The following is a 15358-nucleotide window of genomic DNA, read 5'->3' as shown; positions in this document are numbered from 1 at the left end:
AGGTATGAAGGTGTAGGGCGTGGGGATAGAGTGAAGCAGTTTACCCCTGTTTTGAGATAGGTCATGTAGGGGTGGTAATGGCTCAACTGACATGCGCTGAATGTATGGGAACCGGTCCATCTGGACCATGATGGTGCTATTAAGATGACTTGAGCCATGTCCGATCAAATTTTCCACTGGATCTTGGGAATTAGCTGGTCTGGGGGAAATGCATGGTATAGAGGTTTGTTCCAGATGATTAGGAAGGCATCGCCCATGGATTCCTCACCAGTCCTGCTCTAGAGCAAAATGGGTGACACTTGGAATTGCCTCTGGTTGAGAAAAGTCTATTTCTGGATAGCCCCAGTTCTGCAAGATACTCTGTAACCATTGGGTATAGTTCCCATTCGTGATCTGTGGTAAAACTGCAACTCAGTATCTACCATGATGTTGTTGACTCCAGGTAGGTATAAACCAGTGAGAAGTCTTGTGGCACCTTACAGATAACAGATGCCACAGGACTTCTTGTTTTTGCAATAGACTAACTCTCATCCAGGTATGATGCCTTGAGCCCACGTCATGTGCACCAATTGGAAAGACTGATTGCTTCTGCACAGAGTGAGAATGAGCGCTGCCCTGTCTTTTTATGTAGAACATAGTTGTTCTGTTTGTCAGGATCCATACAGTGTAGTTTGCATTGGCAGGAGCAAAGTATCAGCACGTGTTTCTGATGGCTTCAAACTCGAGAAGGTGGATGTGTAACAGTTTTGTGCCTTGACCATCTTCCTGCACTTTGTGTTTGTTGCATATGCGCTCCCCATCCTATTAGTGAGGCATCTGTAGTAGTTTGTAATGATGGCTCAGGCTGCAGGAAGGGAACTCCTGTGAGGAGGTTGTGATGGGGAGCCCAGTACAGATGCTGGAATGATGAATCACTTCCCAAGAGAGTGTCAGTAAGGTTTGTAAATGGAAGTCAGCCAACAATGCATTATGCAGAAATGGAGATGTGCATACTGGGCAACATATTTAGTGGCTGCTGTGTGGCCTAGCAATTGTAAACATGTATGTACGGTCATTGATGGGATCATGATTAGAGAAGTGTCGGTTTGATAAGTATGCTATGGCTGATAACAGAATCGAAGTGAACCCAGATGAATTCAGTGTCTTGAGTTGGTTCGCAAGTTTGTGTTCGTTTTATGGTAAGTCTGAAGTGATCAAATAATTGCCTGGTCTTGGTTACTATCCGAGATGTCTCCACTCGCAATGGCCCTTGATGAGGCCGTTGCTTAGGTATGGTAAAAAGATGATTCCCCTGTTGTCGAAGATGGCTGGTGCTACTGTGAGCCCCTTTGATGGGGGTGGGGTGAAGAAAGCCCGATGAGTAGGACTATGTACTAAAAGTGGTCATTGGAGAAATGCTCTGGGCTGTTGGGAACAGCTTCCACTGGCCCCTGCTGGTTGCCATCGTCATCCTCTCCATTGACCTCTTCCTCTTTGCCTCCCAGCTCCTCTCAGCTCACCCTGGCCTCCAGACCAGGGCCTCCAAAAATGTTGAAATGAAGAGTGAGCAGAGTGGTGGGGTCTCCCACATGAAGCACGTTCAGCTCTTCAGAAAAGTGGCAGGTCTTTGGAGAGGACCTGACCGTCAGTTGGCTTCATGGACTTTGTGATGTGCCTGCTAGAGTTCTTTCATCTTCACCTGGTATTGCGTAAGAATCCTGGGAATAACCTTATGCAGTCATCAACTGTGACATGTTGGCCATGTCTACAGTTACTAAAAACTTCAAAATGGCCATGCTAATGACCAAATAGAAAAATACTAATGAGGCGCTGAAATGCATATTCAGCACCTCATTAGCATGCCACCAGCCCTGGTACTTTGAAAGGGCCACGGTTCGCTTGCCTGCGGCTCATGTACAGGGGGGTCCTTTTTCAAAAGGACCAACATCAGCTGATAGGAATAAGGGGATTTTGATGTTGGCAGGGTCCTTTCAAAAAGGACCCACGTGTAGACAAGCCGTGGGCGAGTGAACTGTAGCACTTTTGAAGTACCAGGGCTGGTGGCATGCTAATGAGGTGCTGAATATGTATTTCAGCACTTCATTAGTATTCTTTGATTTGGCCATTAGCATGGCCATTTTGAAGTTTTCAGTAAGTGTAGATGTAGCCCTTTATCATATAGGCTCATGTTTCTCTTGGACACCCAAAGTCTGCTTGCCACTGGTTCCTCTCCCCAAACTGCAAGATGATCCAGAATCTCCTGATGGCTCCATGCTGGAGCTCTCTTGTGACCCTGAGAACTACTAGGCAGATCCTTACCATGAGTGCTCATGATTACAAATGATGACTACTGATGTGGTGCAATGCGATTGGAAAAAGAAACTTTTAGTTTCTGGGCTCATCTTATATTTCTAGAGGTTGCTGGTGCTGAATTCAAATTCGTGGGCTTTCTGCGACCTACTTCCTGCGCACCTGGAGAGCAGCGGGATGGATGCAGCCGTACTTCGTGGGTAACTGCATAGCTTTGTTAGCTGCATATGGGACACTCCTGGAGGCTAATAAAGTCTATTTTAAGACACAGTGGTTCCATGCTGGCATTTATTAAACTTTTTAAATTTGAATTTGATGTACACCAGCGAATTTCAACAATCTTATATCTATATTAGGGCTCCTGAAATTGAGCTAATGGTATTTACAGTGAAGGCAGTCATGTTATAGCAAGCTAACTACACTATTAGATAAATTAGAATTTAAGGTAGACACAGCGTAAGTTGCAGTGTGGCTGATTGATAAGTCTTGTACTCCTTGCCATGGTTCACAGATCTGATCTGGGGGGGCTTTGGAGAGTTGACTCACTGCATCCACTCACCACTGAGTTCGGTGGGGCTGGGAAAAGTGAAAGTCCAGGTCCTTGGGACAGACCAAGTACTTTTTAATCAGCTTTTTTGCAAGTGGGTTGTATTGAGGAGGGTGTCTGCCAAATGTCATCAGACACCTCTATTATTGTGTCATCAATAGGGAGAGCGATCTTTCCTTGAGAGGACAGGCTAATATTCTTTGAGGCAAAGTTTCTTTTTAACTTCCTGGGGTTGAACCTCCTGTCCAGTGGCTGCTCTTTTTTTAAAAAGTTCTTGGAACTGTTTTAGGTCATCTATGGAATTTGATGCTTCTGATGTCAGCCTCAGTGAGGGGTGAAGATGAATTGTCCTTGGATGCCTGCCTTTCTGGTATAACACTATCCCTGTCTGGGATTTGACTCTCTTTATCCTCTTAGTCTACTACCAGAAGGGTGTGGGCTGGAGAAGCTGGGGGGACCTTCCTAGATGAGACAGATGTGCTCCTGGAATGGCATCTGCCAGGCTTCCAATAGGCCCATGGTGCCCACTGGAGAGGGTAGTAGGGAGGGGGATACTACCACTCCAGGTACCAATGAGGATAGAGAGTTCTTTCACAATGACCTTCAAACTGATGGAATGTAGTTGGAGAGGAGTGTGGTGAAGAAAAAACACTACTGAGAGTATTCAACAACTGCAGCGTTTCTCTTGTCAGTAGGGATCCAATGTTAGATAAGGATGGACCTGTGGGCAAGAAGAGCTCGCTTGCAAGCTGTTAATCTCCGCTCAGCCTGCCTCTGTGCTGGGCTTGGATCATGCCAAGTTTTTGAAGCCTCTGCTGGGGCGGGCTTCCCTGTCAGCAGCTGGTTCCATATGTCCTCTCAGCACTGAATGCTGCAGGGCTCGTTAGTGCAGTGCTGTTCGCTGCTAGCACAGCCCCTCTTGTGCCACTGAGGACTGTGCTGATCCCAGGTTGGTGGGGGTTGTGGCAACAGTGGTGCCTGATAAGGATTTTGCTGCTGGCTTTCCTAGTTCATGCAACAGGGCCTTGGCGGTAGCTTCATAAGCAGCCATCTGGCAGGCAAGAGCGTTGCACTGCTTCTAGGACAAGGGTGACATGGATCTGTGCATTGAGGTTCAGAGCTCCCACCACCCCTTCTGTCCCCAGCTTACCAAGGATCCTTGCACAGGGGAAATCCTGGCAATTACTTTCACGCCCTGAAGGCAGTGTCAGAGCAAAATTTGTCAGCACAAAGGGGACAAGAACTGCTGTTTTTGTACCTAATTTATTTCGTATGAGATCCTGTTTGCAGCTGAGATAGCAGCACCAAAAGATGCTCCCTCATTTCAAACTAGCAAATGAAATCATTTGGCTAAAATTTTCAAGATGCTTCAAATACACAGCAACCTGTTTAGTTACATGGTCACAGTTGTCAGCAAAGGGCAAAAAAGACGTTTAGACAGTTAACAGCCAAATGGGTAATAAGTGATACTGGTGGTGTGTTCTATTGCATCCTGGGTTCTGATTAACCCCCTGCCCCTGCCTGTTGTGGGCAAGGCTTGCTGCCCTGTCCAAACTGGCCATAAAGTGCTTCTGAGCTTCTGCGAAGGGGTTGCCAAAGCTCAGTCACTGCTCCTTGAAATCTGGGCTGACTGAATAGCCTGATTTTCCAAGAGAGTCCCATGGAGCCTGAAGCTTAGCCAAACCTCACTGTGCAAGTGTAGGCCAGCGTGGGGAACCTTTTTTTGGGGTGGGGGCAGGGCTCCTGGCCCACAAGGAGGTGCAGGAGCAGGTGGGGGGGGTGTGGCCTTGGGGGGGCAGTACTCACCTGGCACAGCTCCCTGAAGTTACACATGGCTCTGTGTCCACTGCCCTTCCCAGGTACTGCACCTCCCCCCAGAATCCTTGCCTGGAAAGCCTTCGGTAGCTGGGGGAGGGGAGTGTGGTGACCAGCCAGAATCTGTGGGCCAGATCTGCCCATGACTTGTTTGACTCCAGTCCACAAGGCTCAGAACTCCACATACCCCCACCTCACACCAGGCTGGATGCTGGGGCGGGGAGCTCTAAACCTTAGGGGCTAGAGCCACATTAGCCACAGACCTGATCCAGACCACAGCCTGGGGTTTCCACACCCCAGCTGTAGTGAAACCAAGCTCCTGTGCATCGTTTGGATCTCTTTCTCTTGTAACAGACAAGGTGGAGGCTAAATTCACCTTTAATTCTTTTGGGGCAGTGAGGAGAAAGATGGCAGGCAGCCACATGGGAACGAAGAGCCACCTCTGCAATAGGGGAAGAGAGGTGTGTGGCCTGGGATTTCACTTTAGCTGCTCAGCTCCACCATTGTTTCAGTAACACTTCTGGTAAATGGAAAGTCTTGTTTCTCAACATTTCACAGACAGGCTGCAAATGGTGTTTGGTGCCTTGAGACTACCACAGCTCCTAGTCCACCACCAGAAGGGGAACGCTAGCTGCTCCATGTGCCACAGGTGTGAAAGGCCAGCTGCCACTCCCTGCCTCCCCCAAAAGATTTTTTTATAGACTTGAGAGGTTTTCACTGCTGGAGGATTAGCAGCAGGACCTGGAGAAAACCTGTGGCAAATCTGCATTCACTTTCTGCTTCATTGTCACATTCCACCTGCAACACTGGCAGCTGTTTTAATGGTTTACGGTAATGGGAAGAAGGGGGTTTGGGACAGAAAATAAACACCCAAGCACCTAGAAGGAAGATTTTTAAGTACGTGCATCATGTACCTCACAGGCAGCTGATCAGGAGACAGAATAAATTCAACTGTTTCAGTGGGCATACAAGAGAATCCTGGACAGAACCATGTATTTTCATTTCCTGACAGTAGCATGCATGGGTGTGGTATGGATGCCTGGCAGGTTCAATCTACTAGATCAACACTTTTTTTTTTTTAAATAGTAGCTGGGTTTTCCTTTGAGGTCTACTGTCAAATGCCTAATTATGCCAGAAGCTGCTTAATATGCAATCTAAGGTAATCAAAACAAAGTTATGAATGTGACTTGAATTTTTTTCAATTACCTTAAAACAATTGCATAAGTCTAATGCTTTTCTGAAGGGCAATGGAATCCGAGCTTAAAAAATTGTTAAATTCATTTATCCTCTTCTAATGATCTGATATTGGAAAAGTTGCGTTTCCCAAGTCCATGCTGCCAGCATTGACTTAATCTTTCAAAATCATATTTTTTTCCTGTTTATGAACAGTGGCATAAGTCCGGAAAAAGCAAAATCTAACACTTGTGCTTAATAATTTAATTCTTCAGCTCACTTTATGAATACGTATTTGAATACGTACTCTTCTTACCTCACTCAGGGCTGGTCTACGCTGGACCTGTAAGTCAATCCTACATATGAAATTCCAGCTATGACAATTGCGTAGCTGAAATTGACTTATCTAAGGCTGATTTATCAGGCTGTCCACCCAGAGAGAGGTTGATAGGAGAAACTCCTGTCCATCTCCTTTACTCCTCAAGAACAGGGAGTAGCAGGGTTGTGCCTGATGGTTCATTTTAGCATGTCCCCCACTAGGCATGCTAAATTGAACCCTGAAAAATTGGGTCAATCTTATGGGGAAGAAGAGAGGGTTTGCATTTTATTTTAAAAGTTTGAAGATTAGCTGAATCAAGTGTGCTTTTGATTGCCACAGCTGTTTTTCCTGTCAAACTCTGGTATTAACCCAGGTTGGCCACTGCTGATTTTTTTTTTAAACAGAATTTCAGAGGTGGCCCTTAGCCCACAACCCCACACCATTTTTGATAAAATCTTGAAGCTTTCAGTTTAAGGGTTTCCAATGGATCTTTTTTGCACCATTGTTATATTTTTATGATCAACATTTCACTACTACATAATTTTGCACTATGTATATTCATTCCTCCATCTTGCAGCATTTTACAAAGGTTAGGTCCTATCCTTGCTTTCCCCACCTATGAAGATGTGGAAGGTTAACAGACTTATTCAAGGTAAAGTTAGTAGCTAAGTCAATAACACCCCGCGTTCCTGAATTTCACTCCTCTAATCTTGCTACAGGTAAGCATCTTAACCCAGTAAATATTTAACAAGGCAAGAGTCATTCATGAGAATTAGTAATTTTCATAATTTTAGTAAATGGAAAGTTATCCCTTATAATTTTGCACTTTGATTAGGCTGGTTAGATAGGCCTGATTTAACACATTATGCATTTTAGTGACAAGTCATGAATTTTTTTTTTTAATCACTTGTGAAGCCACCCACACCAACTGACTCATCTGATGGTGAAGTTGTTAGGAATCACAAAGCTCAAGATAAGTTTTATTTGTATACAATTCATATTTACATTTAATCTTCCAATATTTTGTACAAAGCAAGTTACAGTATGTAAGATTTCCAAATGACAACTGCATATCAAACTAAGTTTACAAGATATTATGAAGCTGTATCTTAAAAATACCTTCAGCACTATAAACTCCCTTTCTGTCATTCACTCTGATTTAAAAATGATTAGAAATATATAATTTAAAAAAAATCAGGATGAGCAGTATTGATTTAGTAAAGAACTTTCCAGACTCTGTACATGAGTTTACACAAGACAAATGAGTCTGCGAAGTATTAATATAAAATTGCAGAACAATGTGATGAACATAATTGTTGACTATTCTTCCACTTAGAATGTCTCTTTTTGTACAATCTTAACTTAACAGACTTTTGTCCAGTCTTTAAAAATAGCAGCATATGTGCAGCACTTTTGTATTTACAATAAGAACAACAGATCAAGATCAGGGAGTAACATTAATATAAATTACTGACACTTTGCTGAAAAGCAGCATCTTGACCCTAGATACCATATAGTTACTATGTATTTTAAGTAAGATTTTCAATGTATCTATAAAAAGGTGAATGGGAAAAAATGATAGGCCACCCATTCAGTTATAAATCCATCACAGCACAGATAACTAGGTTCTTCCTGTACCCATGTGCTCTTAAGTCTCCAGCTGTTCTACATGTACATTCCATTTGGCATACTTTCACAAATCTTTAGAAAATAAGCTTTCTTCCCTCACTTTCAGAATTGTGTATAGACAGCTTTGGTTCATATGGTGCAAATGCAAGCCAAAATACGAGATTTAAAAGCTATGTTAAAATTACTTGGGCTAGGAGGAGGTAATGTTGATCACTGAATAGTGAAGCTGATTTGAAGAGTCAAATGCAGAATGGAAATAGCATGGGTTTCTCAGCAACCATAAAATGCAGAGGTGTGAAAAATGGTAGTCCAGCATGAATCTTCATTACCTAACAGTACAACTTAGCATAGTGACTTTCACTATGGCTATGTATACACTAGCCCACAGTGAGCATGTTGAGAAGATGCTGATAAGGCACGGCCATGAATATGCAGCACCTCATTAGCAATATGGTGACTGTGCGTGATTAGAAAGTGCCGCTTTCGAATTGTGCACCACCCGTGTAGACGGGGGCCTTTGAAAAGGTCCCCCAGACTTCGAAAGCCCCTTCTTCATATTTGGTTTAGGAAGAAGGGGCTTTCAAAGTCTGGGGGGGTCCTTTTGAAAGACCCACGTCTACACGGGTGGCACACAGTTCGAAAGTGGCACACTCAAATCACGCACAGTCACCATTATGCTAATGAGGTGCTGCATATTCATGGAAGTACCTTATCAGCATCTTCCCAACTTGCTCATTACCATGTCCCTTCTGAAAGGAAGGGGCTAGTGTAGACATGGCCTTTATGTAATAGATATTTGTGATTGTTTCAGTTAAAAATCAGTGTTTGTTTTAAACAATACAAAATTGAAAGTCCCAGGGTTCACCTGGTTGCTAAAAATGTAATTTCAATGTCTGTAAAAAACAAAAATAGCTCCCCCTTCCCAACAACCTTAATCTGACTCTTTTCAGGTTCAACACATGGAACAACTCAATCCATGCATTTGGAATAAATCAGTTCAGTGTCTGCTAAGACACTGCCTCAATTCACTCCACCGATTCAAAAAACCCACAAATTGGTACACAAAAGACAAACATATCTAGAAAACAAAAGAACTGGGTAGGCAGCTGAGAACTACTACAGGTTCAACCTCTCTTATCCGGCACCCTCAGGACTAGACCGATGCCGGACAAGAGAATTTGCTAGACCATGGGAGGTAAGTTTTGTCTAGCACATTACTAATACTCAGTTGCTTTCTGGGCTCTTAGACGCTTTGAGGTAAATTAGAGCTAACAGAACCAGGACCGGTGGCTGTAAACAAACTTTATGGCACCATGGGAAACTTGGTCCTATCCACAATAAGTGGTTTTCTTGCTAACTAAATTCATTCCAGATTATGCATGTTGCTGGATGTGTGTGCTGGATTAGAGACGTTCAACCTGCACTTCCTGCCCAAAAGCTTTTTTGTGTCTTTTTAAATCTAATCCTCTTAGCTCCACCACTTTGCCCTCATTTGGTTGTTTAGGTTTGTCAAGACATAATTGTGACTTTCCCAAGGCCACAACATTAAAAAATGCTATATTAACTTCCACAGCACTAGCACTGTTTTGTGTTTGATCTTATTGATCTTCAGAGACAATCATTTTATAGAGAAAGTCAAGGAGCTCTACTTGTTACATTAGAAACAAAATATCTTGCCTTGCTTCACTCATGTAATAAAGGGACTGGAATCCATCACAATGAGGTCACCCCACAGAATCATAGAACAATTCAGCTGGAAGAGACCTAAAAAAAAGCCATCAAGTCCAGCTCCCGGCCCTGGGCAGGACCAAAACCGATCAGATCAGATCAGCCCAGCCAGGGCTTTGTTGAGGTGAGACAAACACCTCCAGTGATGGAGACTACACTGCTTCTCTGGGTAGACCATTCCAATGCTTCACCACCCTCCTAATGAAAAAGCTTTTCCCAATGTTCAACCTGGACCTTCCCAACTGCAACTTGAGACCATTGTTCTGTGTTCTGCCATCCATAACCACTGTGAACAGCCTCTTTGCAGCCTCCCTTCAGGAAGTTGAAGGCTGTTATCAAGTCCCCCCTCAGTCTTCTCTTCTGCAGAGTAAACAGTCCCAATTTCCTCAACCTTTCTTCATTACGCTCCAGCCCCCTAATTATTTTGGTTGCCCTTCGCTGGACTCTCTCCAGTGTATCCACATCCTTCCTATAATTAGGGGCCCAGAACTGGACACTGAACTCCAGATGCAGCCTCACCAAAGCCAAATAAAGAGGAATAATCACTTCTTTGGATCTACTGACAACGTTCCTCTTGATGCAACCCAGTATGCCATTAGCTTTTCTTGGCTACAACGGCACACTGTTGACTCATGTCCAGCTTCTCATCCGCTACAACTCCCAGGTCCTTTTCTGCAGAACTACTACTGAGCCAGTCGGACCCCAGCCTGTAACAATGCTTGGGATTCTTCCAGCCCAAGTGCAGGACTCTGCACTTGTCCTTACTGAACCTCATCAGATTTCTTGCAGCCCAGTCTTCCAATTTGTCTAAGTCACTCTGGACCCTATCCCCACCCTCCAGCGTATCTACCTCTCCCCCAGCTTAGTGTCATCCGCAAACTTGCTGAGGGTGCAATCCAACCCCTCATCCAAGTCATTGATAAATATGTTGAACAGAACAGGACCCAGAACTGAACCTTGGGGCACCCCACTAGAAACTGACCACCATCCCGAGATCGAGCCGTTGATCATTTCCCGCTGGGCCCGACCTTCTAGCCAGCTTTCTGTCCATCTTACCGTCCATTTATCCAATCCGCATTCCTTTAACTTGCTGACAAGAATATGGTGGGAGACCGTAACAAAAGTTTTGCTAAAATCAAGATAAATCACATCCATTGATTTTCCCCTATCCACAGAGCCAGTTATCTCATCGTAGAAACTAATCAGATTGGTCAGGCATGACTTGCCCTTCATGAATCCATGTTGACTATTCCTGATCACCTTCCCCTCCCCCAAGTGCCTCAAAATGACTTCCTTGAGGAACCCCTCCATGATTTTTCCATGGTGTTTCCCAATTCTATTTGGCTACTGAACCCTTTTAAACTAGAGTTTTGTAGATACCCCTACTCCTATCTCAAACCCTCCCCCATCCCTAAGCTTTACCCACACATCCTGCAAACCCACTGCCCCTCCCCACCAGGCATAACCGCTCTCTGAGAACCCTTATTTTCAGTTCACCGAACCCCAGGGTTCTGCAGAACACCACTAGGGAAACACCGATATACTGAAATTAGAAAAACTTCAGAAAAGGGTAACAGTTTCTATGAGATGGGTTAATAAGAATAGGCTCTCTCATCTTAGAAAAAACACTACTAAGTGGGGGGATATGACTGAGGTCTATAAAATCACAACTGGAGTAGAAACAGGAAATGAGTGCTATTTACACATAACAAAAACTAAAGGATCACACTAAATGAAACTAAAAGGCAGCAGGTTTAAAAATAATACAAAACAAAGTATTTCTTCATAAGGAGCCCAGCCAAGCTGTGGAACGCTTTGCCTGCAGTTGTTGGGAGGGCTACAATCATAACAGGGTTCCAAAAAGAGCTAGATAAATTCATGGAGGACAGAGCCATCACTGGTTATTAGCCTGGGTGGGCAGGGATAGGATCCCTAGCCCCTGCTTGTCAGAAGCTAGGCATGAGTTACAATAGATGCAACAGGAAGACCTGTGGCACCTTACAGACTAACAGATACTTTGGAGCATAAGCTTTTCTGGGCAAAGACCCACTTCACCAGATGCATGAGATGAAGCAGTTCTTTACCCATGAAAGCTTATGCTCCAAAATATGTTAGTCCATAAGGTGCCACAGGTTTTCTTGCCGCTTTTGAAGATAGACTAACTTGGCTACCTCTCTGATACTTAAAAATAGATGGGCCCCTTGATGGCTACATATTTTGTTCATTCCCTCTGGGACACTTGGCATTGGTCACTGTTGGAAGACAGGAAAGTGGACAAGATGGACCTTTGCAACTTCAGAAGTGAGAGGTATAGGGAGGTACCCCTGCAGGGCCTGGGCTGAGAAACCCACTTTGGTTTGAAAAGAAAAAATCCACATAGATGGTCCAGGGAGCAAGCACCTTTTCAAGTCATCATTAACTGCATTTACTGTCTCTTCAAGGTCACTGGTGGAAGAGAAACACACCAGTCTACCACAGTAGGGCCCAGCCTCTAATCCTTGATCAAAGACCACTCTAGTAGCCCACAACTTAAAATAAATAAATAAATAAAAATGGGGGGAGGGCATAGTAGCATAGGGGAAATTGTTTAAAAAACCCTTTTGACTAATCCGGTCTTTCTGGCCCTCACAAAATTAGCTAGGTTCTTTTCCCCAGAAGGATGGAGCAGGTTCAGTAGAGGGAAACAAAAATGATTAAGGGGCTGGAGCACATGACCTATGAGGAGAGGCTGAGGGATTTGGGCTTGGTTTTAGTTTACAGAGGAGAAGACGGAGGGATGATTTAATAGCAGCCTTCAACTTCCTGAAGGGGGGCACTCTACAGAGAAGGGAGAGAAACTGTTCTTGGTGGTGATGAAGGGCAGAACAAGGGGTAATGGTCTGAAGTTGCAGAGGGGGAAGTGTAGGTTGGCAATTAGGAAAAATCTTTTTCACCAGGAGGGTGGTGAAGCACTGGAATGCTTTTCCTAGAGAGGTGGTAGAATCTCCATCCCTAGAGGTGTTTAAGTTCTGGCTTGACATAGTCATAGCTGGGATGACTTAGTAGAGGTTGATCCTGCTTGAAGCCGAGGGCTGGACTCTATGACCTCTTGAGGTCCCTTCCAGCCCCAGGATTCTATGAGGCTGAGCCCCTCCTTCACAATTGTTTTGAAAGCCAATATAAACAAAATTTTGCCATTTCCATGGGAAACGAACCTCTTGGCTGTACAAAGCAAAGACTCAAGTTAGACAAGTCAAATGGCTTTCTTCTTAAATAAAGAACAGCTGTTTTAATAGCTTCACCAAAATCCACCACCACCCAAACAGACCACAGCACCTTACATACTAATAATTTCATTAGATAATGAGCTTTCGTGGGTATGACCCACTTCATCAGATCTGACAGAGCTCTAATAACCTAATAGAGGGGTTAGCAAACTTTTCATGTTGCGCCCCATGTTTCATCTATACAATTAGCAGCCCTCCCCAGCCCCCACACCTATATAATGTATATCAAACTGATGGAAATCGTGGTTTGTACAAAAAAAGTTCAGCATGTGTAAGAAAAAGAGCTGTCAAGCAATTCAAAAAATTAATCACAATTAAGGTTTGTCCCTATTTCCTAATACAGGTTGAAACACCCTCATCCAGCAACATCCCTCCTCCAGCAGCATGACGGATATTGCTGGACCAGAAAGCACCTGGAGCACAGAGCTCCAGCTGTGCCTGGCACAGGCGAGCCCTGATGGTGGTCTGCTCTGGGAAGCCTGAAGGCCAGCCCCAGGGCAGGGAACCAGCTGGGATCCACAGTGCCCAGCCTCAGTCAGAGACCTGCCAGGAGCCCCACTGAGTTGGGTTGGGGTGGGGTGAGAATGAAAGCCAGGCACCCAATGCAGCCAACAACTCCATAGATGCAAGGATCCTGGCTGGGCCCAGGGAGCCCCACAGCTGGCAACCTCAGCCACAGGATCCCCAGCCAGAGATGGGGGATCTTGGCAACCCCTTGCTGGTGCATGGAGCTCCACTGGCATCCCCAACTGTGTGCACTAAGGCCAGCAATTAACATGTCTATATTTTTAACACATTAATTCTGCCCTGTGTTGATTGCAGGTGTTAATGTGCATTAATTGACAGCCCTAGTAAAGTATGTAGACTGTAAAAACTTATTAATTGGTAAATAAACGTGAATACACAGACATGAAAACAGTAACATGTTTCAACATTTTTAATGAGATGGATGAGCCCATCACCCAGCAGCTGATTTTGCTGAGCTCCCCTTATGAAATGTCATGTCCCTGGCAGAGGGGGCTCATGCCCCACTTTGTGCACCCCATCTTAACAAACAAAATTGTTAGTCTTTAAGGAATACCAGGTCTGCTCTTCTGTGTGTTTAAGTTCACATAATTAGATGACTTGGGAGGTGCTTCTGTTAACACAGTAAGTGCCCATATCCTGGGCTAATACTCTTCTGCCTTTAGCATAGGCAGCTAGTCATGTAACCACTCTGTTATTTACACTATCTAGGGAACACCCTCCAACTACAATTCTTAATGCTTTAAAAAGGGATGTAAATTGAAACTAGGTGTTGAACTTTGCTAAGCACTGTATAAATTTAGTAGCATCATTTCTTCTCACTAAGACAGTAGGTCTCTTTAAGGACAAAAGAAGTCTGTTGAGTATCATTCAACCTTCTACCCCCAGAATGTAGTAACTTTTTGCTTTTGGCTATGCGGTAGCTGATCTAGTCAGAGGCTGTGCACATATGCAAGGTTAGCCAACAAAGACACAGGAGGGGAAATAAGCTACTAAAATACAATATGAAGCAGCATGAGGAAAAATGTATGATTTAAAAAGGTATGGAAAAGGAAATAAATGAAACTTCCAAGTCTGACAGTATCATCTTTAAAAAAATTACAACAGTTAACAGATAATGTGGTAGGGCTTTTGTTTAAAAAAAAAAAAAAGGACCTGGATATTTTAAAGGGAGCGCTGCCACCCTGAAATAACCATTAAAAAAAAAAAAAAAAAAAAAAAAAAGACGACCGGCCACTGCCAGTTTCATTGGTTTTATAATCACATATCCTTAATTTTCAAGCATACCCCCCCTCATCCTCTGTATGGAAGAACATGGTTAAGCAAGGGAAAATGCAACATTGTCCAGAAAGCACGGCCTGATGCATAAACTTTAAGAAACATTACTGTGTCCAAAACATTGATTTTTTGTACCAGAGCTTATAATTTAAAGCAGCACCATCCATTTAGATTACACTGCTCTCTGAAATTTTTTACCTATGTGTTTAATGTAATACCTAAGGTTTTCAAGCAAAGAAGAGCCACTGACTTTTGAGCAACTAAAAGCTATTACTACAGTTACCTTTTAGTTAAATTTCTTTTTAAAAAAATCTTTGAAATAAAGCACTCTTTGGTGTATTAGTTTGGGTATTTAACATTACAGCTTCATAAAAAATACATACAAAATAGGAAGAATATCCAAATAAACAAAAGTACGATGTTATGAGAATAAAATCTTGTCTTCTCAAATATGCCCTCTATGGGAGACTGAGACCAGCTTTGACAGACAACAGTAAATTTAGAAGCTCCCACCACATCTTCACTTCTTATGTGGCCAGCAGCTAAGTGATTGCCATCACAATTACGTACATTAATCATACCTACTAGTAAGCCCTCTTTACAACAGAGAGTTTATATATTTACACCTGAGTCTAAATTTACAAAGTTTTTTCAATATCTAAGAAAGTGTTTAGAATGAGAAAGCTGAACGGTTTGTCAAGCATTTTGGACAGGTCACTCTTCTACAAATTAAGAGTTTTGCTGCTAAATCTTAGCTGCATTTTGCAGTTAAAAAGTCTCTCCTTTCAA

At 43.5% G+C, this 15358-nt stretch overlaps 1 protein-coding gene across 11 annotated transcripts in view; it reads right to left on the bottom strand.

Moving 5' to 3' along the window:
• Positions 1–15358, bottom strand: part of CDC14B (cell division cycle 14B) — a 166527-nt gene that overhangs the window by 15462 nt on the left and 135707 nt on the right. For 8 of the 11 annotated variants that reach the window (XR_012645698.1, XM_074995100.1, XM_074995097.1 and 5 more), the window contains one exon: positions 8416–15358. This exon is cut by the window's right edge and continues 117 nt beyond it. The exons of the other annotated variants lie outside the window; for them this stretch is intronic. The gene's annotated coding sequence lies outside the window, so the exon portion shown is untranslated. Of the gene's footprint in view, positions 1–8415 lie in introns of those variants that run through there. 11 annotated transcript variants of the gene reach the window in all.

Source organism: Carettochelys insculpta, chromosome 5 (genome assembly GCF_033958435.1).
Source record: "Carettochelys insculpta isolate YL-2023 chromosome 5, ASM3395843v1, whole genome shotgun sequence".
Lineage (NCBI taxonomy): Eukaryota > Metazoa > Chordata > Testudines > Carettochelyidae > Carettochelys > Carettochelys insculpta.
The sequence above is the reverse complement of the archived record's forward strand: the minus strand, read 5'-3'. Positions and strand labels throughout refer to the sequence as shown.